The 27,641-nt window shown below is 40.2% G+C and overlaps 1 protein-coding gene and 1 long non-coding RNA gene across 4 annotated transcripts in view; both read left to right on the forward strand.

Annotated features, from left to right (window-relative positions):
- ttc27 (tetratricopeptide repeat domain 27) overlaps positions 1-27,641 on the forward strand; it is a 728,099-nt gene that overhangs the window by 329,985 nt on the left and 370,473 nt on the right. The window lies entirely within an intron of this gene.
- LOC102075868 (uncharacterized) lies at positions 1,670-4,294 on the forward strand. Its single transcript, XR_268176.4, has 3 exons — positions 1,670-2,448; positions 2,578-2,643; positions 2,945-4,294. It is a non-coding gene; the product is annotated as an uncharacterized LOC102075868 (long non-coding RNA).

The raw sequence follows: 27,641 nt of genomic DNA on the forward strand, positions 1-27,641 counted from the left end.
GGTAGGGGGTGATGGGAGGAATATGAGATAAAACTGAGGTTATTGTATTCGGCCCTGATAATCTTAGAAATATGGTAACCAGATTCTTACTCTGGATGGCATTACCTTGGCCTCCAGTAACACTGTGAGGAAACTTGGAGTCATTTTTGACCAGGATATATCCTTCAATGCACATATTAAACAAATGTGTAGGACTGCTTTCTTCCATTAGCACAACATCTCTCAAATTAGTAATATCCTGTCTCACAGTGATGCTGAAAAACTAGTTCATGCATTTATTACTTCTAGGCTGGACTGTAATTCATTATTATCAGGATGTTCTAAAAACTCCCTGAAATGCCTTCTGTTAATCCAAAATGCTGGAGCAAGAGTACTGACAGGGACTAGAAAGAGAGAGCATATTTCTCCTGTTTTGGCTTCCCTTCATTGGCTTCCTGTTAAATCCAGAATTGAATTCAAAATCCTGCTCCTCACATACAAGGTCTTAAATAATCAGGCCTCATCTCATCTTAATGACCTTGTAGTACCATATCACCCTATTAGAGCACTTCGCTCTCGCACTGCAGGCTTACTTGTTGTTCCTAGAGTATTTAAAAGTAGAATGGGAGGGAGAGGCTTCAGTTTTCAGGCCCCTCTTCTGTGGAACCAGCTTCCAGTTTGGATTCGGGAGACAGACACTATCTCTACTTTTAAGATTAGGCTTAAAACTTTCCTTTTTGCTAAAGCATATAGTTAGGGCTGGATCAGGTGACCCTGAATCCTCCCTTAGTTATGCTGCAATAGGTATAGACTGCTGGTGGATTCCCATGATGCATTTACTATTTCCTTTTCAGTCACCATTCTCACTCAACATGTGTTAACTTAATAGACCTCTCTGCTGAATCACACTTGTTATTAATCTCTGGCTCTCTTCCACAGCATGTCTTTTTTCCTGTCTTCCTCCCCTCACCCCAACCGGTCACGTCCGATTGTCGCCCCTCCCTGATCGTGCTGGAGGTTTCTTCCTGTTAAAAGGGAGTTTTTCCTTCCCACTGTTGCCAAAGTGCTTGGTCATAGGGGGTCATATGATTGTTGTTTTTTTCTCTCTGTATGTATTATTGTAGGGTCTACCTTACAATATAAAGCGCCTTGAGGCGACTGTTGTTGTGATTTGGCACTATATAAATAAAATTGAATTGAACTGAAAAAGACATAAACTGATTGCCATCAAGATCTTCACTGTGTCTCGCAGTTGTTTAGATGATGGTCTGGCTTCTTTTGTGACCTCCTGGATGAGTCGTTCATGTGTTCTTGCAGTAATTTGGATTAGCACTTCTGGGAAGGCTCTCACTTGGTTTGTTGGAGTCCCAAAGCTTTAGAAATGCCTTTGTAATCCATGACATTTTTCTTCTGTTCTTGAGTTTTCTTAAATTAGATTAGATTACTTTTTCACATAGGTCTGTTGGGTTTGGATAGCTTTTTACCCTTTATAAATAAAACAATCATTTCAAAATGCCATTTTTCTATTTATTTCAGTTATCTTTGGCTAAAATTAATTATTTTGATGATCTACAACTTGTGAGTGTGACAAATATATTTAGAAAAATGAAGGGGGTAAATGCTTTTTCACAGGAGTGAAAAAGTATATTAGTATCTGGTCTTGTTCAAATGAGTCCAGATGCTTGGCTGCCTTTCAGGATGTAGTACAAGACAGGGTGCTGCAGGTGGTATGACGTGAATCAAAAATGAACACAGTGATGCATACTATAGTTTTCTCTCCATCTATTATGTATTTTCAGCAGAAGCACCCCAAGTGTATTACTAGATGTTTTCAATTGACATACGAAAAACTGTATTTACATGTGTATAAATATAGAAATGTCACGGTTCTGGGTCAGTTTGACCCAGTATTTTGAGTTGTTATGTTTTGGTTTATTTTTGCATTATGGATTATTTTCTGATGTTCTGGTGCTTTGTTTATTATTATTATTATTATTATCATTATAGATCTGTTTCAGTTATTCTTGGTGAGGGATCAGTTCTTAGGTTTTGGGTTCTCATGTGTATTGCAGTTTCTGTTCAGTGTCTAGTCTGTCTCTCAGTGTCGTGTCTGCCTCTTTGTTTAGTGGGTTCTTGTTTCCCGTTTTATTGTGAAGGTCTGTGGCTCATGTGAGTGTGTTCAATTCTACTGCGCCCCTGTCTCGTTAGTCCAATTTCTCCCAGCTATGTCTCCCTCCTGTTTCTCATTCCCCAATTACCTCCCTGTGTATATAAGCCCTGTGTGTTCCCATGCTCTCTGTCGTGTCATACCCTCAGATTATACCTGTGTGTTTTTGGTTTCAGTATTCACTTCATGTTTTGTTTACATGCCAGCAATAAAGCTGAGGTTTTGAGTTACAATTCTGTGTTCGAGTCCTGCATTTGGATCCTCATCTCCACCTGCCTGCAGACAGAGCCCTGACAAGAAATGTAACTATAGCACAACTGTACACACATATACAATTGTTTCACTGTTGTGAGACTGGTTCATTAAATGGTAATCAGTGGAGTATTTTGCTACTAACTGAGTTAAAAAAAACGGTTATTTTTAATTTACAGGTATACATACTGTGCCAGCATGCTGAGGTTTTACCATATTACTCAAAAATTACAGTTCATTGGGAGGTGAGTGTCTTGGCATAATGCCAACATTCAGCTTTATATTAGTTAGCAATTGCTAAGTTAGATTTTCTGTTGCCTAAAATCTATACACTTTGTATAACTAAATATCTAATAAATAAATAATCAATGAATATTCAATATTCATTAATTGTTTTACTAGTTATTTATCTTTCTAACTTTACTACAGCATGCAACTAGCCTACCTATCAGATGCATTTTGCTGCATGTCTTGCATTGTCTTAAGTGACTTCATCTTCCAGCAGAGAAGAGTTATTCATTCATTATTCAAATGTTCTTCCTGCAGCTGCTGCTCAGAATCTCATTGAATCAGCAGGATTATAAGCCCAAACACAGCTCAAAGCTCTGATGAAGAGAAGAAGTTTCCAAATGAGCCACTGTGTTCATCTGGTTTGAATTCCAGGAGCTCTTAGGACATAAGACACCTTTGTTCTTGCAGCTATTTGTCAGGCTGTTGAGAGCTGCAGGCAGTAACTGAATTATCTATTGTAGCATTGTCTAGTGACACATTTGTCCAAAAAACAATCCAGAAACATCAATGCACTGTATTCACAATTCCATCATGCAGGTGCTGTAAAAGACCTCACTATGACCAGGAATTTGGACCATGTCAATCTCTCACATCTTTACACTGGTTTTCATTGTATCAGAAAATCCCTGGCTTTATTAACTTCATCTTAAGTAACTCATCTGATCATCTACTAATTACTAACCATAACCTGAACCCTATGTTGTTCTTCTTTGTTCTCTTTTGGAGTTATTGACAGCTGGTCATCTGCCTCCATTTCACCTGCTTGCTTTCTTTTCTGTCACACCAACCCTAACCCAGTTCTTGACCGATCCTCTATGGAAATTTCATTCATAATGATCTGCACGTTCGATTTGACAAAGATTTGACACCACATGCCCTTACTGACACAACTCTTCCTGGACTCCCAGTGCTGCAGCACTGGGAGTACATTGACCTGGTCCAAGGCAAATTTTTGTTGGGGCTTCATGTTGTCCTTGGGTCATCCTACTCTCACTAAAAATGAATTTAAATTATGTCATAATTGAATATACATTGTTTTAATTGAATGAAAATGCATTAGATATGACTAAATTTATTCATTTTTGCTTCCCTTTAAAATTGCAACAGATGCTGACCTGAAGTTTAGAAAAATACTCGCTGAGAAATGGATTATCGTCATCCCACTGGTGAAGGAGATGTGGTTAAAAATAGACGGGGAACAGAAGACATGGTGGGATGATGCAAAAGGCTATAAATAGAGATGTGAGCTGATCTGTGGCTATGAGTTTTAGAATCATAATCTGTTATTTTTGGAAGATTGGGTGACTTGACGGCAGATTATCAAACAGAAGGCTGTCAGATTAGAGGAGACACATTGTGCAACACTATGATACACCTCCAGCTCATACACAAGCTGGATGGGGAAAAAAATGCCTCAAAAGCACATCAATACACAGTGTGACTCAGTGAACTGAAATAGATTGTACGTATTACCCAAAATTGTCAGACAAATTAGCAGATTAGGCAAAGACTGTCTAACTGTTGTCAGGCAAGGTGTAATCCTGACAGTACTTTCCTTTGATTGTAGGGTCTACCTTACAATATAAAGCGCTTTGAGGCAACTGTTGTTGTGATTTGTCGCTGTATAAATAAAATTGAATTGAATAAAATATTTAGATCACATTGTCATCAGATGAAAAGTAACATTATATACGATCTATATTTCTTATAGGCAGCTTGGAACTTAAATGTTCCTGACATTTCAACTTTAATACATGTACAGTGTGAGACCTGGGGATGTCCTAAAATTTACACCGTATACATGTCCAAATGTATGCATTCCAAATTCCTGAAGTAGCAGACCTTGGGACATCACTCAATGTGGCAATGTAAACCAAGCAAACAAAATGTCTCTTATGCAAAAAAGTCGGTTCTGTCTCCTCTATTTTGTGTACGTGGTCCATTACTGACATCTGTACTAATTTCTGCACTGTACCCCAGGGCATTTAAAGGAGACAATTACAGCAATGCCATTCAACCTTGGTTCCAATGTTCCCCAGTAGCTTTAAAGTACAAATGTGGAGCCAGTGTTGCAATGCTTTAACCCTTTAGCGTTCTGCTCAACCAATTGGCATAGTACATTTTCAGGCCCTATATCTAACTGAGGCTTTCACTGAAATTGACCTACCTTGTTGAGTCTTTTCTACCAATTGGTTTACATCTGTAATGCCAAAAAAAATCCACAAGAAGGCACTGTGAATGGAAACTGTTGGCTCTTCTTATACCTCTCCCAACCAGGAAGTCAGATACCAAAAACCATCCAACAATTTTTAAGTGTTTTTGATGAAACTAAGGTAGGAATATATCATTTTCTGATATATGATAGTGTTAGAGGACTTACTAAACAAATGTATGTCACTTGACAGTATTAAAAAAGTGAAATTAAATGTTTAATAATTTTTTTAAAAAGTGGTCAACCAAACGGTTGATTTGTCCCTTTATGGTGCTAATTCTAACATAACTGGTACTCTGGTGCAGTCAGCACAATCTGGAGCTGAACACTCTTAAAACTGTAGAGATGACAGTGGACTTCAGGAGACATCCCCCAACTCTGCCCCCCCTCATCATGTCAGACAGCCCTGTGTCGACTGTGAAGATCTTCAAGTTCCTGGGTACCACCATCTCCCAGGACCTGAAGTGGGAGACCAACATCAACTCCATCCTCAAAAAGACCCAGCAGAGGATGTACTTCCTGAGACAACTGGGGAAGTACAGTCTTCCACAGGAGCTGCTGACCCAGTTCTACACTGCAGTCATTGAGTCTGTCCTGTGCTCCTCCATCACAGTCTGGTATGGTGCAGCCACTAAACAGGACAGGAGCAGACTGCAGCGGACTGTACGGGCAGCAGAAAGGATCATCGGTGCCCCCCTGCCCTCCATCCAGGATCTGTACCTCTCAAGAACCAGGAAATGGGCAGGGAAAATCATCACAGACCCCTCACACCCTGGACACAGACTTTTTGACCTGCTGCCCTCTGGCAGACGGTACAGAAGCCTGCAAACCAAGACCACCCGACACAAGAACAGTTTCTTTCCCCTCGCCATCTCCCTCCTAAACAGTTGACCTGTCACACTGCTCCCCACTGCCAGACTGCAACTGCACCTTATGTACATTCTGTAGTATTCATTCCACCTCATTTCATTTCTGTATTTTATGTACATAAGTTTAGTTATTTATAGTTGGTTTACACAGCTTTGTGTATGTATGTGTATGCATGTGTAATGTATATATAGATGTGTGTGTGTGTGTGTGTGTGTGTGTGTGTGTGTGTGTTTTACATTGCTGTGCTTGATAGCCACCATCTACCGGAACCAAATTCCTTGTATTTGTCTGCACATATACTTGGCCAATAAACACGATTCTGATTCTGATAACCTAAATGTTATTAAAATTGATTATTTGCCATAAAATCAGACCACTAGACCCATTTTGTTTATCCATTGCTATTGATAAATCACATTAAGTGTTAGCACAGCAAGAATATGCTGAAATAATTTCCTCAGTAAGTCATTTTTGTAACTTTCTGAGTTAATATTAGTAAATATTGTAAAAATCAAGAATGACACGTGGAAATGACAAATATCACAACTGATTACCTTTTAACCAAATTACAGCAGCTGGTAAATTAATATTACTAAGTTGTCAAAATTATAATTTCATGTTGAACAAGTACTATATGGACGCTAAACAATTATATGGCTAAAAATCACATGGTACTGTGGCATGATACTCATGATACCATCCATCTTCAACCACAGTGTGTTTGAGGTCATGGTTTCATATGAAGCCACAAGGGGTTGGCACTCTCCACCAATATATTGCCAACAAACCAGATGAGTGGGGCTTTAAATTGTTCTGCCAAACAAGTTCATCTGGCATCATCCACGACTTGCTGCTGTATCAAGGGGGGTCTACATTCTTCAATGCTCTCCTGAGTGAAAAGGAACAGAAGCTACCTCTAAGGGGCCAAAGTTGTAAAAAACACTATGCAAACCCATAAAAGAACCTCAGCTCTTCACAAGTTTCAGCTTGGTCCAGAACTTGCACACCTCCTTGGGTGTCAGGTGCATTGGTACTATATGACCAAACTGCACCGGTGGAGCTCCCCTGATGGCAGACAAAGACCTGATGAAGAAGGGCCATGGAGCCTGTTATTACAGGTCTGATGAAGGTCTGATTGCAATAAAATGGTTTGACAAGAAATGTGTCAACCTTCTAAACAATGCCTGTGGGTTCATGCCTCTTTCATCGGTCAAACGGTGGAGCAAAGAGTCCAATGCAAAGATCCCCATTCCATGCCCATCACTCATCCCTGTATATAATTAGCATATGGGAGGAATTAAGCTTTCTGATATGCTATTACACCTGTATAAGACAAGTTATAAGTTACAAGTTAAGGAGAGGGCATATTCCACTGTTCAGATACATCCTTGACTTGAATACCTGGTCTACAAGAGGGACTGTGCCCTACTGGACCAGAAACCGATGGCTCTCAAAAGGTTTCCACCTGGCTGTGTCTGAACCAAATTAACAAGCCAGCATCTAGAGTTGGACAACCATGATTCAGCTCTCCAAGACCACAGAATAAATGCTACACCCTAAGACCCCAACGACCAAAACCACAAGCAGATGTGCTTGATTTGCATTGTTTCTATTTTATTTTTTAAAAAACAAAAATGATTTTGCACAGTAGCATTCAATCAGGAGTGGCCTGAATGTGAGTATTTTGTGCTGTAGCACATTTTTCACATTTGCAGATGAAAAAACTATGTATTTTGTTGTTTGATATAATACTTTCCTTTGATGGAATGAAAACAGCAATGTTCACTGGCATGCTACTAGAAATAAACTGTATCCAATGCTCTGGATAGTTTTTGTTATTAATTTCATTATAATTTGGCCCTTTATTTGATTTTTTCAACTGTATTATCTAATGTACTTGTATTTGCATGACATTTCATACTTTTACCATTAAGGGACATCTCAACCGTTTGGTAGAGATCAATATTTTTAAAACTACAGGGTCTACTGAAAAAAAATTTATTGATTGTGGTTACTACTCACCCAAATCAATAAGAAATGGTGTGGACCTCAAAGGGTTAAGACGCCATTCTTTTTAATGACCAGCAGGGGGTGACTCCTGTGGTTCCAAAAAGATTTGGATTTTATAGAAAACAGCCCTCACCTCCTTTTCTCTGTAAAAACAGGGAGTTTTCCTGACTTTGTTGGATTTTTTTTTTAACTTCAAATTGTGATTTGGTACAAAATTAAGTTCATTCTGCAAACTATGGTGCAATTAATTTGCAGTACTCTTCAACCACTTCTAGAGTTTACTGAGATCGGCCAAAAAAAGGATATATGCAGTGGGCAGCAGAGGTCAACGGAAAATGACCAGATTGATTTGGGCTGTTAGGAAGTCAACAGTAACCCAAATAAAAACAACTTATTCCCTTGGAGTTCTTTTTGAACAGGATATGTCCTTCATTGCACATATCTAACAAATATGTAGGGCTGCTTTCTTTCATTTGCACAGTATCTCTAAAATTAGAAACATCCTGTCTCAGAGTGACACTGAAAAAGTATTTCATGCATTTAATACTTCTAGACTGGAATACTATAATCCGTTATTATTAGTATGTCCTAAAACTCCCTGAAAAGCCTTCAGTTGATCCAAAATGCTGGAGCAAGAGGACTGACAGGGACTAGAAAGAAGGGCATATTTCTCCTATATTGGCTTCCCTTCACTGGCCACTCCCCAGATTCTCTATTGGATTGAGGTCTGGAGACTGGCTAGGCCACTCCAGGACCCTGAAATGCTTTTCATGTAGCCACTCCTTCGTTGCCCGTGTGGTGTGTTTGGGATCATTGTCATGCTGGAAGATCCAGCCAGTGATGGAAGGAGGCCCAAAATTTCACGATACATGGCCCCATTCCTCCTTTCCTTAATATGGATCAGTCGTCCTGTCCCCTTTGCAGAAAAGCAGCCCTAAAGCATAATGTTTCCATCCCCATGCTTCACAGTGGGTATGGTGTTCTTAGGATGCAACTCAGGATTCTTCCCCCTCCAAACGAACGACAAACGATAATAAGTCAGAGTAGCTTTATAGGTTTTGGAAATGAATCAACTTCTTGACAAGTTGCTACACCGTGGTGTTACAGTAATGTGTATGTGGATAAAGAACATTTTTTGATCTGACTGTTAGACAAGAGGAATGGCACATTGCCTTTGTTTACATAAAGTTATAGGAGTACCGTGCAATGCTTCAGTTGGAACATGATTATCTAGCTTACAGCTAACTTCTGATTCTGGTAAACTTTGAAATTATTTTCATTGTGGATGCCTGTGTGTTATTACACATTATTACAACATCTGGGAGAACAGCCACACTGATCATGTTGTTTGAGCTGAAAGTAATCTCTGTGCACGTCTCAACTGATTCTTGTAGATAGCTCTCTGTGCTCTCTTCTTCCCCAAGTTGCTAAGTGCTTGTTTAACAGGTGATCACTGGCTCCCTCTCTATTTCACAAAAAAGCACCTTTAGATGACTGTTGTTGTGAAGTAGTGCAATATTAATAAAAAGAGATGTTAATTACACTGAACTTTTTGTTGTAGTGAATGAACCAATAAAAGCCAAACAGGTGGTGGAGTTAATTTACTTCTCATTTATGTAGAATGCAAACATAAAAGACCTGTGGGTGCTTCGTAGTGGATAGGGAAAAAAAGCGCCTCAGACAGAGCTTTATAAGAGATTGCCAGTTTGATGGACCATTAAGAGCTGTGCACATTTATGCCCTCCACCCCCACCTCCAACCACACAGAAAGCTGAATACATCAACATTGCATTGTGTGTGTGTGAGAGCAAATGAGAGAGAAAGCCCAGTTTAAAGCAGTTAAAGCATGCAATGTCATCATTGGTACTTTTTTTTGTTGCAAGAATAAATTCCCCTTTTTGTCCGACACAAACTCATAGTGTTGGACAAAAATTCATAGTGTTGTCCAACACAAAACTGTCTCTCTTCCACAGCATGTCTTTATCCTGTTTTCCTTCTTTCACGCACAGGGACCATTGATATCAGCTATGTAGTTCCTTTATCTTGCGGCTTTAATAAGTACACCGCTAACATGGACTCCAAACAGTGAATAGTTTATCCTCATTGAGTAAAGAAATGCAATAAATGTATTTTGTTGAAAACAGTCAAATATTTGTATACTTGTTGTGAATTCCACAGCATGTCTTTATCCTGTCTTCCTTCTCTCACCCCAACCGGTCGCAGCAGAGGTTTCTTCCTGTTAAAAGGGAGTTTTTCCTTCCCCTTGTCGCCAAAGTGCTTGCTCATGGGGGGTCATATGATTGTTGGGTTTTTCTCTGTATCTATTATTGTAGGATCTACAGTACTGTACAATATAAAGCGCCTTGAGGAGACTGTTGCTGTGATTTGGCGCTATATAAATAAAATTGAATTGAATCAAATAGATTACCAGTGAATTGTAGCCTGATGGGTCATGATCCTCAATGCAGAATGAGGACTGCATTCTCTCAGCAGTAATGGTGTTTACTGTCCATCCATCCATTCGCTTCCGCTTATCCTTTTCAGGGTCGCGGGGGGCGCTGGAGCCTATCCCAGCTGTCATAGGGCGAGAGGCGGGGTACACCCTGGACAGGTCGCCAGTCTCTTGCAGGGCTAACACACAGGGACAGACAACCATTCACACCTAGTGACAATTTGGATTATCCAATTAACCTATCCCCACAAGCTGCATGTCTTTGGGCGGTGGGAGGAAGCCGGAGTACCCAGAGGGAACCCACGCAAACACAGGGAGAACATGCAAACTCTACACAGAAAGACCCCAGCCTAATGGTGGAATTAAACTCAGGATCGTCTTGCTGTGCGGCAACAGTGCTAACCACCATGCCACCGTGCTGCCTGACCATGGTGTTTACTGATGTTAATTAAACCTCTCAAATTATTTGTTGATCATAACAATTTTCTTAAATTTACTTTAATTGAATGATAATCAATAAAAATGCAGTACAATGTACTCTATAAATATAAAGGAATTTTCCATTAGTTATCTTCAGCCGTTTTTCCTTATTTCCTTATTTCTAATGCAATGCATTGTGGGAGCAAGAATCCCAAAAGGAGGGAAAAGTAATAGTGATAAATTTCATGTGGATTTTGGACTCAGGAGCTGGGGAAACTGCCTTCACATTTCTGTGGAAATTATTAAAGCTTTGATTAAAAGAATGTGTTTATTTTGAACACATTAGACTCGTTGTTTTTATTTACAAACACTCTCTGGTGTCTGCTGTAACCAGATAAGTCATGAAAATTTTGCTTACTCATTTTGAAAATAAAATGATTGATTTACGTTTAATGTGACTTAAGCTTTCCATTTGAGTGAATACTAAAATTATTTTTTGCTGTGATACCACCAGTTTTGGCCTACTAATACTATAGTTAGCTGTCATCTTCTCTCTGGGTTTCATACAGCTGTGACTGCTAGCTAGCTAATGAGCTAAAGTCAGTAAGTCAGTATAGACAAGAAGGGATGATCTTATGACTCTAAGTTCTATATGTTTCACAGTTGCATCCACTTTAGACTTCAAAGGGTTTCAGGCAAAGTTGCACTAATCCCAGTTTTAGCCCCTGGCGTTCCTGCTAATGTTAGCCACTGATTTGAGTTGCTAAAGTAAAGACTGCTAGCTGGCTGACCTGCATAGACTAATTTCTTGGTTAACAGACTACAGTGGTACAGATTATTGGAAGTTCAGTTTCACATCACCACATTTATTATTATGTCAATGTTGTAGCACATAAAATATTTATATTAACATTCCCCTCTTGCCCCTGTGGGTGGTCTATCCTTCAAGCTTGGGTCCTCTACCAGAGCCCTGAGAGCTTGAGGGTCCTGTGCAGTATCTTAGCTGTTCCTAGGCGTGCGCTTTTCTGGATAGAGATCTCGGATGTTGTTCCTGGGACTGCTGGAGCCACTCGCCTAGCTTGGGAGTCACTGCACCTAGTGCTTCGATTACCATTGTTACCACTGTTACCTTCACCTTCCACATCTTTTCGAGCTCTTCTCTGAGCCCTTGGTACTTCTGCAGCTTCTCATGTTCTTTCTTCCTGATGTTCCTGTCATTTGGTATCGTTACGTCTATCACTATGGCCGTCTTCCTCAGCTTGTCTACCACTACTATGTCCCGCTGGTTAGCCATCACCATTTTGTCCATCTGTATCTGGAAGTCCCACAGGATCTCAGCTCTGTCTTTCTCAACCACTCTAGGCGTTCCATGTATGCCCTGCCTGCTAGCATCTTGCGCCCTGCTGTTATGTACTGGATTGACTGAGCTTGCGGTAGGTTGGGGGCATCTCCCTGTACTCGTGGATGTTCGTTATCTCATCCTGGACTGTGGTACTAACACTGTAGTGATGTGTCGGTCGCGAACGAAATGGCTCTTAGAGCCAACTCTTTGAAGTGAACGACGGGAGCCGTGTTTTTTTTTTCTTTCTCTCATCCTCTCTCTCGCATTTTTTTCCCACTTCACTCCGCACGCGAGCCTTGTGCTTGACAAAACTGGCACTTCTGACTGGTGTCATGGCAGAGTGTATGTCAACCAGATGTGCGCCAGGTCTGGCAATGACGCCACTGTTTATGCGATGGCATGCCATATCTGCCCCGATTATGGTTTGGTTTATGTGGCCCAGGCCCATAGAAAACAGCTCTGGCTGGGATCCGGCATCAAGCTGGCACTTCTGACTGACCGGTGTTATGGCAGGGTGTATGTCAACCAGATGTGGGCCAGGTCTGGCAATGATGCACTATTTATGTTCCTATTTTTCTATTTTAGTTAGAAGACCCAAATGCCATGTTGCAATACTATACTGCTATGGTAGCCAACGTTTCAAATGCAGGTTTGACAGGTTTGTGAGTGTGCACTTTATCCAAAACCTAGTGAGGGTTTACTCATCTTTGCCAGTGGGTGGCTATAGCTCAGGTGGTAGAGCAGGTCACCTATTGATCGCAAGGTTAGTGGTTCGATCCCTGGCTCCTCTAGTCAGCATGTCGTGTGTATGAATGTAGTTAGGAAGCACTCAGTTAAGAAAAGTGTATGGTTGGGTGAGTGTGGCATGTTGTATGGAGCACTTTGAGTAACCTGCGAGAGTTGAAAAATGTTATATAAGAATCAGTCCATTCACTGTCTGAACAGAGTTTTGTCATGTTACTTTTGCACTATTATACACATGCTGTTATTACATGGCTTAATTAAGGTACACATTAGGCTGACATCTGGTGCCAGAGCTGAGACTGTTCTGGACCAGAACTGAAACAGTTCTGGGCCAGCACAGAGCCAGCAGTGTGTCTGCAACTGGCCCGTGGGTGCACACAACTTACACATGGCCCACATACCGCAAAGAATGACGGCCATTTGGTGGCCCAGACCAGGTTTGCCAGAGGTAATCCACACATGGGCCAGCAAAGGGCCACCAGTGTGTCTGCAACTGGCCTTGTGCTGGCCTGTGTGTGGGCCACCTTTGGCAAACCAGATCTGGGCCCCCAAAGGGCCATCATTCTTTGCAGTATGTGGGCCATGCGTAAGCACATTGTGTGGGCCAGATCCAGACCAATCGAAAAATGTTATGGCAACATGAGATTTGGTTGTTTAGGAAGAGGGGGACGTTTTAGGAGTGACAGAGAGAGAGAGAGAGAGAGAGAGAGAGAGAGAGAGCAGAAAGAGTTTTAAGATGTGAGAGATTTGTGACGTTTAGCGTGTTTGGAGTGTGTTGTTAATGTGTTGTCTTGTGTAGTTAGTGTATAGTCACAACATGATAGTTCTGTGTTGTGTGTCAGAACAATGAGGCGACTGCAGTCTCCAGGTAGAAAACAGGAGGAGTGATACACCTCCTGTTGTCAGACCTGCAGGTATCAGGCTTGTGATGTTCTCCTTTATAGTGGAAAGTAATTATTTTTTTGGACTGGCACAAATAATTTGTATGGGATCTTATTTAATGCAGAACACCTGATTGTTATGTAAATAGTTTGAAATGGTTATAAAAAAAAGAAAAACAAGGTAAAAGGTAAATGGGTGCAAATAACTTTGTTGTTTGCAAACCTTGTCTATAGGATTTTAAAATTGATCATTTATATTTGCATTTAAAGTCATGAAATATGATTCAATAAACATGTTTGTGGTTGTTACAGTAAAAAATACAACGTTGTGTTTTTAGATTTAGATTAATTGTGTTAATACAGTATATCAAAATAAAAAAATAACTGTAAATTCAGACACGTGGGGTTGTGCTGAAAAGAATGATACTAAACAAGGCAAACTAAATAGTTTTTAAAGGTGAAATGTAGAGGTAAAACCAAAAGTAGTCAAAATGGCCAATTATACCCTGGACCCCAGAGGGTTAAACATTTTTTTTTAAAGTAACGCAACAGTTACTTTTCCTAGTAATTAATTACTTTTAGAATCTTGCAACTCAGTTACTAACTCTGTTACTTTTGTGAAGAAGTAAATAGTAACTATAATTAATTCCTTTTTCAAAGTAACTTGCCCAACACTGTATATATATGTACAAAAATTAGGATAAAGTAGGGCAGGATGAGTGGCATCAGTGGCTACAGTTTTTTTATTATCATGTTTACTTTAATTCACTTCACTGAATTGATTTATATGCTGCCAAATCAGAACCTAACCTCTGACTTCCTACTTCACAAATCTGGGAAAAACCTGTGTTCTCCTGTCTGGAAAGACATGACTCGTGTTTTGCCAGACTCCCTAACCTAAAGGCCTTATACTGTCTTCTACAATCTTCCTCTGTTCATGAGTATAACAAGTGTCAGCAGTGATCTTAGCAGGGCGGCATGGCCAGAGGAAGCTTGATCTTTAGAGCTTTCTATCTTAAATAGGTAACATGGTGCCTTGTTCTCATCTAATGCCTTTTGATCTCAGATTTGACCAGGTGCTTGACTGACAGGGAAGAAATTTAAGTTCAATCGCAGATACCCACCATACCTCTAACCTAGCTGTAGTCCATAACGTACTCTGTAATGTGATTCTTAGTTACAGTTCAGGCATAAACACCAGGCAATTGCAATTTAAATTGTAATGCAGTTTTGCAAAGAGAAAGGGAGGAGGTTGCAGGTGGTGGAACATGATTACATGGAGTGTGTGTGAATGAATCAGTAGTAACATGTTATTAACCAAAAGAATTTTTTTTTCTTTACAAGTCTGTTATAAGTCAAAACAGCTAATGAATCATAATTAAAAGTTGGTGCCAATGGGCCTTAACTAATACCATTTTCAAAAGCTATTTGTTATCTAATGTCTGAATAAAAACACTAAAAGTGGTTTTGTTAAAGAACTAGGTTGGGTTTCCCAATCAAAAACACGTTTAACTACCTTTCTGCTTTGTTTCCATTTTTAGACTCATGCTATAGTGTGAGTGAAGCTGAAATGGGCTAATTCTGTTTTAGACCTAAGTCTTTTTCTATGGTGAATAACGGCACAGTACAGGTCTTCTTGCTGCTTTTTAGGCTACTGCTACTATTACCCAACTTATTACTTGTGTGCAATACCAACATACATAACCAGATCAAATCAACCTCTGCTGGCTTTATTGGTGTTATTTTCTCAGTTTCTGAAAGCTTTGACATGAAACTATGCTCACCTCTGCAAAGTTAATAGATTCTCTCTACAAGGTCTTTGTAATCAATGAAATCAGATTCCTGAAGTAGTCCTTCCATCCTTAGAGAGTTGATTGGCATGTGAAAGGGTAGACAGGTGAAAATCTTTATTAAATATGAGTCATGGGGATCACACTCTTTTACCTTTAATTCAGTGCTCCATAAATGTGTGATTGCATACATGATGCACAGGGACCGGCTTTCCACTATAGAAACAGTTGCTGTGGTGACAGAGTGTGTCCTGCACAGACACAGTGATGTGCTTCTCTGGTTCAAGGTTCCTTTCTCTTCTCTTAGTTTCAGAGAGTTCTGAGAGTTTCTATCAGTGACTCATAGAGTACATGGCAGAAGAAGACAACTTAATAACCACACCTGTGTTGATTAAATGTGCTAGAAGAAAAAGACACAGGTAGCTGGAGTCCCTGAAGCCCTTACCGAGCTGCATGTAAATTCTGACTAATCCTCTGTTTAGATTAACTTTACTTTCTATGTGATCACAATCTTTTGGCACAATCTTTTTAGTTGTTTATGAAGATAGGATAATTGTAATTAATCAGTTTTATCTAAATCAGAAAATCTGCAATTGTCACGGAAAACTGAAAATCCTGAGCTTTATGGACACTTGTGATTTATTTATTTATTACTGGATATCTCTGTGTTCCCAGGCCAGTATAACAGTTGCAAAACTCAGCTACATGTGTTTGCATCTGTTTCATGAAATATGATGTTAGCAGACAAAACTGTGATCTTTAGTGATAGTGGGGAGCAGGAAGAAGACAGCCTTAAGAAGTTGAGGTATGTTCATGTGCGAATGAGAGGCAGTAAGGTGTAAAGGTGAACTTCCAATGAGCAGTAGTAGGATGGGTTTAAATTCCTTGGGTCAACCATCCAAAGCAACAGACACAAAAGAGATGAAAAAGAGTTTTCCGGCAGGTTTGAGAAGAGTGTCAGGGGTTTACAATATAGTAGTAAGGCCTGCTATGATGTATGGTTTAGAGACAGTGGCACTAACTAAAAGATGGGTGGGGAGCCACAGGTTAAAGGTTGAAGATGTTAAAATTTTGACTGTGGTTGGTCAGGAAGGACAGGATTATAAATAAAAACTTCAGAGGGACAGCTCAGGTTCAGCAGTTTGGCAACAATGTAAGAGACACAAGGCTGAGATGGTTTGGGCATGTGCAGAGAAGAGATAGTGGATATACTGGACAGATGAACTGAATATGCAGTTAGGCTATTAGGCAGGAGGAAAAGACAAAGAACACTGACAAGATTCATGGATGCATTTAAGTAGGACATGCAGAAGACTTGTGTGACAGAGGAGGATACAAAGTTGAGGTGGAGACAGATGATCTGCTTTTTTGGCTTCTAAAGGGAACAGCTAAAGAGAAAGAAGGCTAGCAGAGGGCCTCCACTGAGTAATAATAATAATAATAATAATGAACTTTATTTATAAAGCACACTTAAAAACCAAGGGTATGCCAAGGTGCTTAACAAGTAACATAGAGAATAAAAGGAAGATAACAGAAATAGGACCAAAGCAAGTACTAGGTATGCATCCAGATAGCTGTCACTGATACATAGGAAAGCAACAGATACAGAACAAACAAGGAATTAAATGAGCATAAAAGTGCATAATATAAAATCATAAAAGAAATGTTAACTAGAGGGAAAGGCAAGATTGAATAAGTGGGTTTTTAGTCGTGATTTAAACAGTGCTACAGAATCAGATGCGCGGATATCAAGAGGAAGGGTATTCCACAGTACCGGGGCAGCCGGAGCAAACGCACGGTCACCTCGGGACTTCAGCCGAGATCTAGGTTGCGTCAGAAGTAGTTGAGTGGCAGATCTAAGTGTTCTAGCAGGAGTATGTGGCTTGAGAAGTTGACTAAGATAACTCGGTGCTAATTTATTAATAGTTTTGAATGTAAGGAGTAATATTTTAAATTGAATAAGATACTTTATGGGCAGCCAGTGCAAGCTAGCTAGAACAGGAGTAATAGGGCAAAATTTCCTGGTACCAGTCAAGAGGTGGGCTGCCGCATTTTGGACTGTTTGCAGTCTAAGAAGAAGAGAAGAGGGAAGGCCGTAGTACAAGGAATTACAGTAATCCAACCTGGAGGTCACAAAAGTGTGAATAAGATTCTCCAGGCCCTCGTGTGGAACATAATGCCTAGCCTTAGAGATAAGACGCAGTTGGTGGAAGCTAGATCTCACTACAGCAGACACTTGCTTATCGAGTTTGAGTGAGCTATCCAGTAGTACACCCAAGTTACTGACATAGTCACAGGAAGAGCTAGCAAAGGAACCCAGGGCAGCACAAAGTTGGGCACGAGGGATTTTACTGTTGAACACTACAATCTCAGTCTTCTTATCGTTTAAAACGAGAGAATTACTCAGGAACCATTCTTTGACCTCCCGCATGCATTCTTGAAAGTAGTGCAGGGACACAGCAAGGTTGTCAGTAAGTTCAAAATAGATCTGTATGTCATCGGCGTAACAGTGGAAGGCAATATTGTGTTTTTCAAAGATTGCGCCTAGAGGGAGCAAATACAACAAGAAAAGAATAGGGCCTAAAACTGATCCTTGAGGTACACCGCAACAGACCGGTGCAGAGGAAGAGGAGAAGGTGCCCAAGTTAACCGAAAAGGACCTGTCAGCGAGATATGATTTAAACCAGTCGAGGGCAGTGCCTCTAATACCCACAGTGTGCTCAAGTCTTAATAATAAGTTGTTATGGTCCACCATATCAAAAGCCAAAGAGAGGTCCAGTAAAACTAGGACCATAGAGCATCCAGTATCGGTAATTACAAGAATATCATTAAGAACTCTTACCAATGCCGTTTCAGTACTATGCAATGGCTTAAAAGCAGACTGAAATTTCTCAGCAATATTGTTCGTGTCCAAGTACGCCTGGAGCTGGGAGAGAACTAGTCTCTCCAGGATCTTGGACAAGAACGAAAGCTTAGAGATCGGTCTGTAGTTTGAAAGGTCATAACAGTCAGAGTTTCTTTTTTTAAGAATCGGCACGCTTAAAAGCCAAAGGAACACAGCCTGAGAGCAAAGAAAAGTTCATAAGAAATAGGATACTAGGTCCAATTACATCAAAACAGTCCTTAGCTATGTGAGATGGAAGAATGTCAGCACAGTATTGGTGTTATTCATTTGATCAACTAGCCGCTTAAGAGACAAAAGTGACACAGGCTCAAACTGGTGGAAAGTTGAAATGCACTCAGGAATGGGGAGAGGACATAAAACAGGGGGAAGGGAGGACTTAAGAGATGTGATCTTATCTAAAAAGTGAATTTGAAATTGCTCACAAAGAGCCATAGAATAAATTAAAGGCATGTCCGGGGAAGGGTTAACCACTGAGTTAAAAATTTTAAATAAGGTTATGGCCATTGGCCAGGATGATTTTGGATAAGAAAGACGCTTTGGCCATTTACGCAGCACTTTGGAATTTTAAGCGGCTAGTCCGTAGCATGTCGTGAGAAACCTGAAGTTTATCTTTTTTCCACCTTCTCTCAGCACGCCGACACAAGCGACGTAGAATGCGCATAGTGTCATTAAGCCAACACTGAGAGTAGGTTCTGGGGCGCTTCATTTTAATAGGGGCAACAGTATCAAGGATAGAAGAAAATAACGATAACAAGGTATTAGCACAGTCATCAACCGAGCGGAAAGAACAACAGTCGGGAATGACAGATGCAGAATCCAAGGAAGACATAGAGAAGTTTGACACCGCTTCAGCATTAATTACACATAGCGGGCGAAGGGGAGCCACAGGATGTAGTTCATTAGTGCATAAGCGAGTATCAAATATAACTGGGAAATGATCCGAGATCCCAGCGTCACTTATATCCTTGATACAAATGTCCAGACCATGTGAAAAAACCAAGTCCAAAGTATGTCCTTTAACATGGGTTGGGTGATTAACCCACTGAGCCAGGTTAAAGCAAGGAAGTCTTTAGCAAATGGGTCATCCTTACAGCAGGTGTGTATGTCAAAATCACCAACAATGAGAACACAACCATACTTAAAAAGAACAGAACCTAGGAGATCAGCAAAGTCCATGATAAAACATTTGCTATATTTAGGCGGTCGGTAAACCACCACGCAGAGTGTGGTCGTGGATGCAGTCATCTCCAATAACTGGACTTCAAAACTAGAGCAGGTAGGTGAGGGTAGCTGCCGAACTGCATATGAATTTTTAAAAACCGATGCTACGCCGCCACCCCTACCAGTAAGCCTTGGTGAGCTAAAAGCGACACAGTCCGATGGAAGAAGTTCGGTAAAAGGGATAAACTCACCAGGACGAATCCAGGTTTCAGTCAGGAATAAAGCATCAAGCCCATTAGTGGAGAGGAAGTCATTTAAGAGAAAAGTCTTATTGACCAGCAACCTGACATTAAGCAATGCCATCCGTATCCTAGGGGCTAAATCGCCACGTGTGGTGCGTCGTAGGACACTTAAGTTGCTTCAGCAAACACTGCGTCGGAGCGATGTTATCTAAACCCGAGCAGGAGAACATGCCACAGGAAGAGCAGGGTAGACTTCGTGGTCAGCTGAGCAGATCCAATGGTGGGTGAGCAACTTAGCATCAGAGCGCTCCTGGGAAGGAGGGGAAAAAGATAAAATATCCAGGCTAGCATGTGGGTAGCCTGTGGCTCTGGCTTTAAAGTAGACCCTGAGGCAAACACGACGGCCACTCCTTCTACCACGTTTCCTGTAGTGTTTCTTGTGTAGATTAGGAATAGGTAGGTGGAAGAAGCCAGTCGGAGGGTCCAGTTGGGGCGGGGTGGCATCGCCCAGGTTCCAGCAAGGATCAGCCCGAGAGGAATGGGAGAGTCTTAGATTTAAAAGTGTTTGCCTGTCGTATGTAATCAGTGCACAGCCATTAGATGAGCATACAACTAAAAGGATAAAAAATACAATGCCAAGGTCCATAAAAGAGCGTAGAGGGGGGTAAAAAGCAGCGAAACAGATACAGCCGAGTGCACCATGCTCGGCAATGTGGAAATGATTGAAGGGGAACTCCTCTAGTTTTACACTTGAAATTCAGGTTAATGCTTGGGGTGAATATTCATCTTTAATAACGAATGTTTTTTGTGGTTCTGGAGAAATTACTCTAAAATGTGCTTGGAAGAAATTCCAAAAATTCTTGAAGCAGGACTTTAGTCATTATTAAGCTTTAATCAAGTGACTCAGCTTCAGAGCGATATCCTTCTATTTGGCACTTAATGTTTCAAAATGCAGATAGATTTAAGAGGCTAATATACTACCACCGTTTAAGCCCCAGGCATGGAGGTCTAGAGAGTGGCTGGCAACCCCAATCCAAAATCCGACCTCCAGAAAACTTTTGTTTGCTATGTGGTTGGTGTAATTGCTAGCAAGCAGTTTTTTTTCTGTGCATCAACAATCAGCCTCTATTGTTTCATGCCTTTTGGTCTTGTCCCTCATTAAGAGGCTTTTGGTTTAAAATATTTGACTGGTACTCCAAGGCATATATGAAACCTTTACAGCCTGAACCTGAACTTGTAATTTTTGGATGTTCTCCCACGTCAGAGCTACTTCCGGTTAAATTGCAGGGGCCACTGGAACTAGGCCTGATTGTTGCCAAGAGAATAATACTGAGGGAATGGAAGTCCCCCACCCCTCCTTCCTTTCAGTTGTGGGTAACAGACATGATGTTCATAATACATATGGAAAGGTTCAGTAAATACTCAAAAGACTCTTTTCTGAATGTCTGGAACCCCTTTTTGGAACACTTTGCAAAAGCCAGACTGGGCTAAACTAGATTTGTAAACTCTCATTAATTTCAGGTTTGTGTATGTGTATGTATGTGTATATATATATATATGCATGTAGATGTATGTATGTATGTAGGTATATGTATATATATCATGAAGTGCAAGTCTGTTTGAATTAACTGTTTTTCCTGTAACGCAACCGAGCCTTTTTTTTTTGGGGGGGGGGGGGTGGGAGGCTGTTTTTGTTTCTGTATTATATTTTGGAAATTTAAAATAAAATGATCAAAAACAAACAAAAAAAACAAAAAAACAATCAGCCTCTAGACCTGTGTGACTGTTACTTTACCTGCTCACAATCAAGGGAGAATATTGAGTACTACTGAAAACCAGAAAGTTTATAATGCTAACAAATCTTGCCCCTTGCCCAAGTAGACCCCCCCCCCCCCCCCCCCCCCCCCATTTGCTTATTTCTAGAGCTTGAATGAAAAATACAAATAGACATATTTCTTATGAAAATTACAAATCAGATGTAGAGAGAGAAGGTAAGGAAAACGCAGAACACCTGCAGCTGAAAGGATTTACAAGACCCATTGCAGATGTTCAGCAAAAAAGAGAAAACAGAGCATAGGAAATGTAACAGACACTTTTCTTAAAGTTATTTTTTATTAAAGCCAGTTTTTGTGAGTTTGGGAGATTGCTACATCATCAATGTGATTTTTTTCCACCTGAAAAACCAAATTATATCGCACAATACACTTTTAAGGAATAAATGGCCAAAAACTTTGATTGTAGCAAACAAATACAAAGGAAAGCTTAAATTCATCTTAATATTTAATTATTTATTTTTAATTTATAATTTAAATCTCTTTCCATTTTCAGCTATTTAACTATTTCTTTGAAGACTCCAGGCACCAGTGAATGCGCAGTAAAAGTATGAAGTATGAGCATAAAAAAAGGATTTGAAAAAAAGTTATTGGGGATGAAAGTTTCACAACATCCACACAGTCAGCCTGTAAGCATTGCCATTCCAGGAAATCAGAGTTACAGACAGACAAACAGAATAAAAAACATTTGTCTCCATCAAAGACAGATGCTGTTTAGAGGGAGGAAGCGTTTTCTTTCTGCTGTCTGTGTGAGCCTAGGAGCTGAATTTCCTGTTTCCTGGGGGACGTGCTTCATACTTGTACTAGCCCTGGTGTCCTTCCCTTTGGTGTGAAAATCTTGTTAGATGGTGAACAAGGGTTTCCCTGTAGACGACACCTCCCATGTGGTGACAGGCATGACTAGTGAAAAGGAGAGAGTGTAATGGCATGGTACAGTACAATAAAATAGAAGTACAGTACCATTCAAAAGTTTGGACATACCTTCTCATTTAATGTTTTTTCTTTATTTTTACTACTTTCTACATTGTAGATACAAACTGAACACATCAAATATATGAAACAAGATACATGGAATTAGCGAAGCAAAGTAGCAAAGACAAAAAGATAAATAACTCTAAATAAAATAAATAAATATGTCTTATATTGACATATGACTTATGTTGACAGCGCTGCAAATCATTTGCATTGAGCTTCATTATCTAGTCACCTAGAACGGTTTTTACTTCACAGGTGTGGCTTGTCAGGGTTCATTTGTGAAATCCTTTCATCGATAGAATGCCAAGAGTGTGCATAAAAGCAGTCAGAGCGAAGGGTGGCCGTTTTGAAGAATCTAAAATATAAAACATGTTTTGTTATTTCTTTGTTTGTTATTTCACACTTTTTTGTTTGCTACATAATTCCATGTGTATATTCATTCAAAGATGGTGTGTCCTATATGTGTGTCTATCTATCTATCTATCTATCTATCTATCTATCTATCTATCTATGTGTGTGTGTGTGTGTGTGTGTGTGTTGTGATTACACTGTTGTGCTTGAGAGACACTATCTACCAGAACCAAATTCCTTGGATGTGTTTGCCCATATGCTTCGCCAATAAACGCAGTTCTGATTCTCATTAATCAGTCCTACAACTCCCTCTAGTGTTAAAAATTAGGCATTGCAGTCATATTTCCCTCTAATAATCTTTTTTTAAAACTTCAGTCGAGTAACTCATGTTGTTTGTTAAGAAATACAACAGTGATTTCTATCATTTTATTATCCTACACAAGTCGGTGTAAAGAGATAACATTTTTATTTCTACCTGAATCTCAAGTACTCAAAACCATCTCTGTGTACTTCTCTAATTACATTTCAAGTGAGTGAGATTTAGCTTTGTCCGCTATAGCTGTTGTACCAAGCTGTCTTTCCATGACTTATTTTTACTTTAGTTAGTCATCATAGTTAGCTACATCTGTTTTTAAACTGTCTATAGTTGTACTTTTTGTAAATCCACTTGGAGTCCACAAAAGGAAATCATTTTAATTTCAAGAAAGGTCTGAACACTTCATAAAACTAAAATTGCCACCGTCTGAAATCTTTACAAGATATCAGCTAACTAAATAATACTCTAAAGTTCAAGGTCTTGGGACCTAATTAATGTTTGACTTTTTCCTCCAACTGAAAATATGCTGAACCAATTAGCTCTCATAGTAGGGCAAATCTGAAGAGGATTTGAAACTTTCTCCATTTATTTCAATGCTGCCACCCCCCCCCCACACACACACACGCAAATATTTTGAAAACTCTGAAAGTTACAACAACAAAAGTAATAGCCTAAAAGTCCTGAAAAAAATTAAAGTTTTGATATTAGAATTTTCTGTAGCTCAAAGTATGCAGAAATATGTACAGTAGATTAAAATCATTCAAAATTCAATTCAGTTAAACTGAATGATTTTATTGTGAAATCAATCGAGTTCGATTGGTTTCACACTTTGCCTCTCCACTCGGTGGACTGGTGTGTCTATCCTGTTTTGCTGTGATACTGTGTTGAATTGCTTAAGTAAAATGATGATGAAGATGATGATGAAAATGAAGAAGCTTTATTTGTCACTTGCCGTTGCCTGCCTTGAAATAGGACCTCTTCCAACCATACATACACAAACGTCACATCGGGGAGACAGGTCAGAACAGGTAGCATAAAGATAAACAATGCACAACATAATAGGGATTGGAGGAGAGAAAAAGACTGAACTCCTGGTGGGAGATGGTAAATGGTCTGTATTTGTATAGCGCTTTACTAGTCCCTAAGGACCCCAAAGCACTTTACACAACCAGTCATCCACCCATTCACACACACACTGGTGATGGCAAGCTATATTGTAGCCACAGCCACCCTGGGGCGCACTGACAGAGGCGAGGCTGACGGACACTGGCGCCACCGGGCCCTCTGACCACCACCAGTAGGCAACGGGTGAAGTGTTTTGCCTAAGGACACAACGACCGAGACTGTCGGAGCCGGGGCTCGAACCGGTAACCTTCCGATTACTAGATGACCTCCCAACTCTTGAGCCACGATCAGTCAAAAGCACATGAATCTGCACACCACAATACCATTAAAACACATCACAAGCAATAGGAGTGTGTGAGAGTTTGCCGGTGTAGACAGCAGCATCCGGGAGCAGCAAGATTCTGTGCTGGCCCAGTCAACCCGCCGTCTGCATCGGGTGGGTAGTAAGCATAGTAGCCGTTTGGGGTGGGGGAGGGGAGTGAGTATACATCCGCGCCAGTGTACATGCATATGTGTGCGCGTGTGTTTATATCTTGTGTTCAACTTGAGAGAGAGTGTCCTTTCACCCGGTTAAGCCAAAGTCAACAGTCCTTGGCCGACGCAGGTGTCCTTGAAGGATAGGAGCAAAGAGTCAAAACAAAGTCTTTTTATCAAAGAGAACTTTGTTGTTCTCGTCAGCCTTGCCCTTTCGGGCCTCCAGCTGGTGGCGGGGGGGGGTGTAGCTGCATGAATCAAGATGGCGGTTGTTTGGGTTAGAGCGGACAGTTGTTCTAATGTCCATCACTGGTCACCAGGTCCATCAATTTCCCATTGGAGAGCCGTAAACTTCTCCAAGATCTTATCAATATTGTGTTCAATAAACACAAGTTACGTCGCTATATTGAAATAGGCATACATCTTAACATCTGTAATTCTATACACCATCTAATATCATTCAAGCTCTTCTTGTTAATGCATCAACTGGATTAACAGCAGGTTTCCAGTCGTGGTTCGGTTGTTCTCCATCGTGTCACCTGTAGGATAACCAAAAAACTTATGGAGGTATCACTGCATAACATATTAGATGTACGGATTTGACAGAGTGAGTGTAAACACAAAAAATTATTTTATTTTATATGCTGGAATATGCAGAAAATAAGTTTAAATGTTAAACAAATTTCTTCAAGTCAAAGACAGTTGCATATAATTTAATGTTTGCTTAATGCAATGTGCATAAAATTAAAAGAATAAAACTAATAAAACAATTTTTAGAAGGAGGCTTTCCATTTGATCAATTTTATATGATGGATTATGCATAAAAATAGAATTGGGTTGAAAGGTCTACTGCTTTATTACGTATTCAGGTTGTGTGTCATGTTTTTGAAAGTAACAAATTACTCTAGAAAATAAGTAAACAGTAAAGTAACCAGTGTTGGGTAAGTTACTTTAAATTAGTAACTTAGTTACATTACTAGTTACTTCCATCAAAAGTAACTCAGTTACTTCAAGTTACTCGTTACTTTCAAAGTAACTAGTTACTAGGGAAAGTAACTTTGGTTTTACTCAGACTTCTCTTGTTAATGTGTTGCTTCCGTAACTGGATACCCAGCAAGAGTGCCAGTCTTCTAGCTTGCTTACTTGCCACAAGTGCACTGTGCCACCTACCAATAGAAAGGAAAAGATAATGTGCATATTTCCACGAGAGAAATCCCACGCCTGGACCGTTGTTGACCGCCGCCATGATTCTACCTACGTCACAGCGTCATGTGCGCTTTTTACATCCAACACAAAAACTGCAGTCGTGGTGCTTTTGATTGTACTCAGAACTCAGAAATTCTGCCTTCTGAATAGGAAGATGTAGGTAACACCAGACTGCAGATGAGCTGCATACAGGGCTGGACTGGGACAAAAAATCGGCCCGGGCATTTTGACTAGAGACCGGCCCACCATTATAGGAAAAATCATAAAGCCTTTGAATGAAAACAAACACTGTTGTAACAGTGATGTACACTGTCTTGATGGTATACAGGGAGTGCAGAATTATTAGGCAAGTTGTATTTTTGAGGAATAATTTTATTATTGAACAACAACCATGTTCTCAATGAACCCAAAAAACTCATTAATATCAAAGCTGAATGTTTTTGGAAGTAGTTTTTGGTTTGTTTTTAGTTTTAGCTATTTTAGGGGGATATGTGTGTGTGCAGGTGACTATTACTGTGCATAATTATTAGGCAACTTAACAAAAAACAAATATATACCCATTTCAATTATTTATTTTTACCAGTGAAACCAATATAACATCTCCACATTCACAAATATACATTTCTGACATTCAAAAACAAAACAAAAACAAATCAGCGACCAATATAGCCACCTTTCTTTGCAAGGACACTCAAAAGCCTGCCATCCATGGATTCTGTCAGTGTTTTGATCTGTTCACCATCAACATTGCGTGCAGCAGCAACCACAGCCTCCCAGACACTGTTCAGAGAGGTGTACTGTTTTCCCTCCTTGTAAATCTCACATTTGATGATGGACCACAGGTTCTCAATGGGGTTCAGATCAGGTGAACAAGGAGGCCATGTCATTAGTTTTTCTTCTTTCATACCCTTTCTTGCCAGCCACGCTGTGGAGTACTTGGACGCGTGTGATGGAGCATTGTCCTGCATGAAAATCATGTTTTTCTTGAAGGATGCAGACTTCTTCCTGTACCACTGCTTGAAGAAGGTGTTTTCCAGAAACTGGCAGTAGGACTGGGAGTTGAGCTTGACTCCATCCTCAACCCGAAAAGGCCCCACAAGCTCATCTTTGATGATACCAGCCCAAACCAGTACTCCACCTCCACCTTGCTGGCGTCTGAGTCGGACTGGAGCTCTCTGCCCTTTACCAATCCAGCCACGGGCCCATCCATCTGGCCCATCAAGACTCACTCTCATTTCATCAGTCCATAAAACCTTAGAAAAATCAGTCTTGAGATATTTCTTGGCCCAGTCTTGACCCAGTCATTTTGCCAAAGGAAAGGAAGTTGCCTAATAATTATGCACACCTGATATAGGGTGTTGATGTCATTAGACCACACCCCTTCTCATTACAGAGATGCACATCACCTAATATGCTTAATTGGTAGTAGGCTTTCGGGCCTATACAGCTTGGAGTAAGACAACATGCATGAAGAGGATGATGTGGACAAAATACTCATTTGCCTAATAATTCTGCACTCCCTGTATATGTATCAATCTATCAATCGTTTGTTGTAAGACTCAGATAATTATTTATTAAAAGCTAGACATTTTAAATGAGAATAAGAGAGTATTTCTTTGTGCCCCCCTTTCCCTGTTAATGCCC

Source organism: Oreochromis niloticus, linkage group LG13 (assembly GCF_001858045.2).
Source record: "Oreochromis niloticus isolate F11D_XX linkage group LG13, O_niloticus_UMD_NMBU, whole genome shotgun sequence".
NCBI lineage: Eukaryota > Metazoa > Chordata > Actinopteri > Cichliformes > Cichlidae > Oreochromis > Oreochromis niloticus.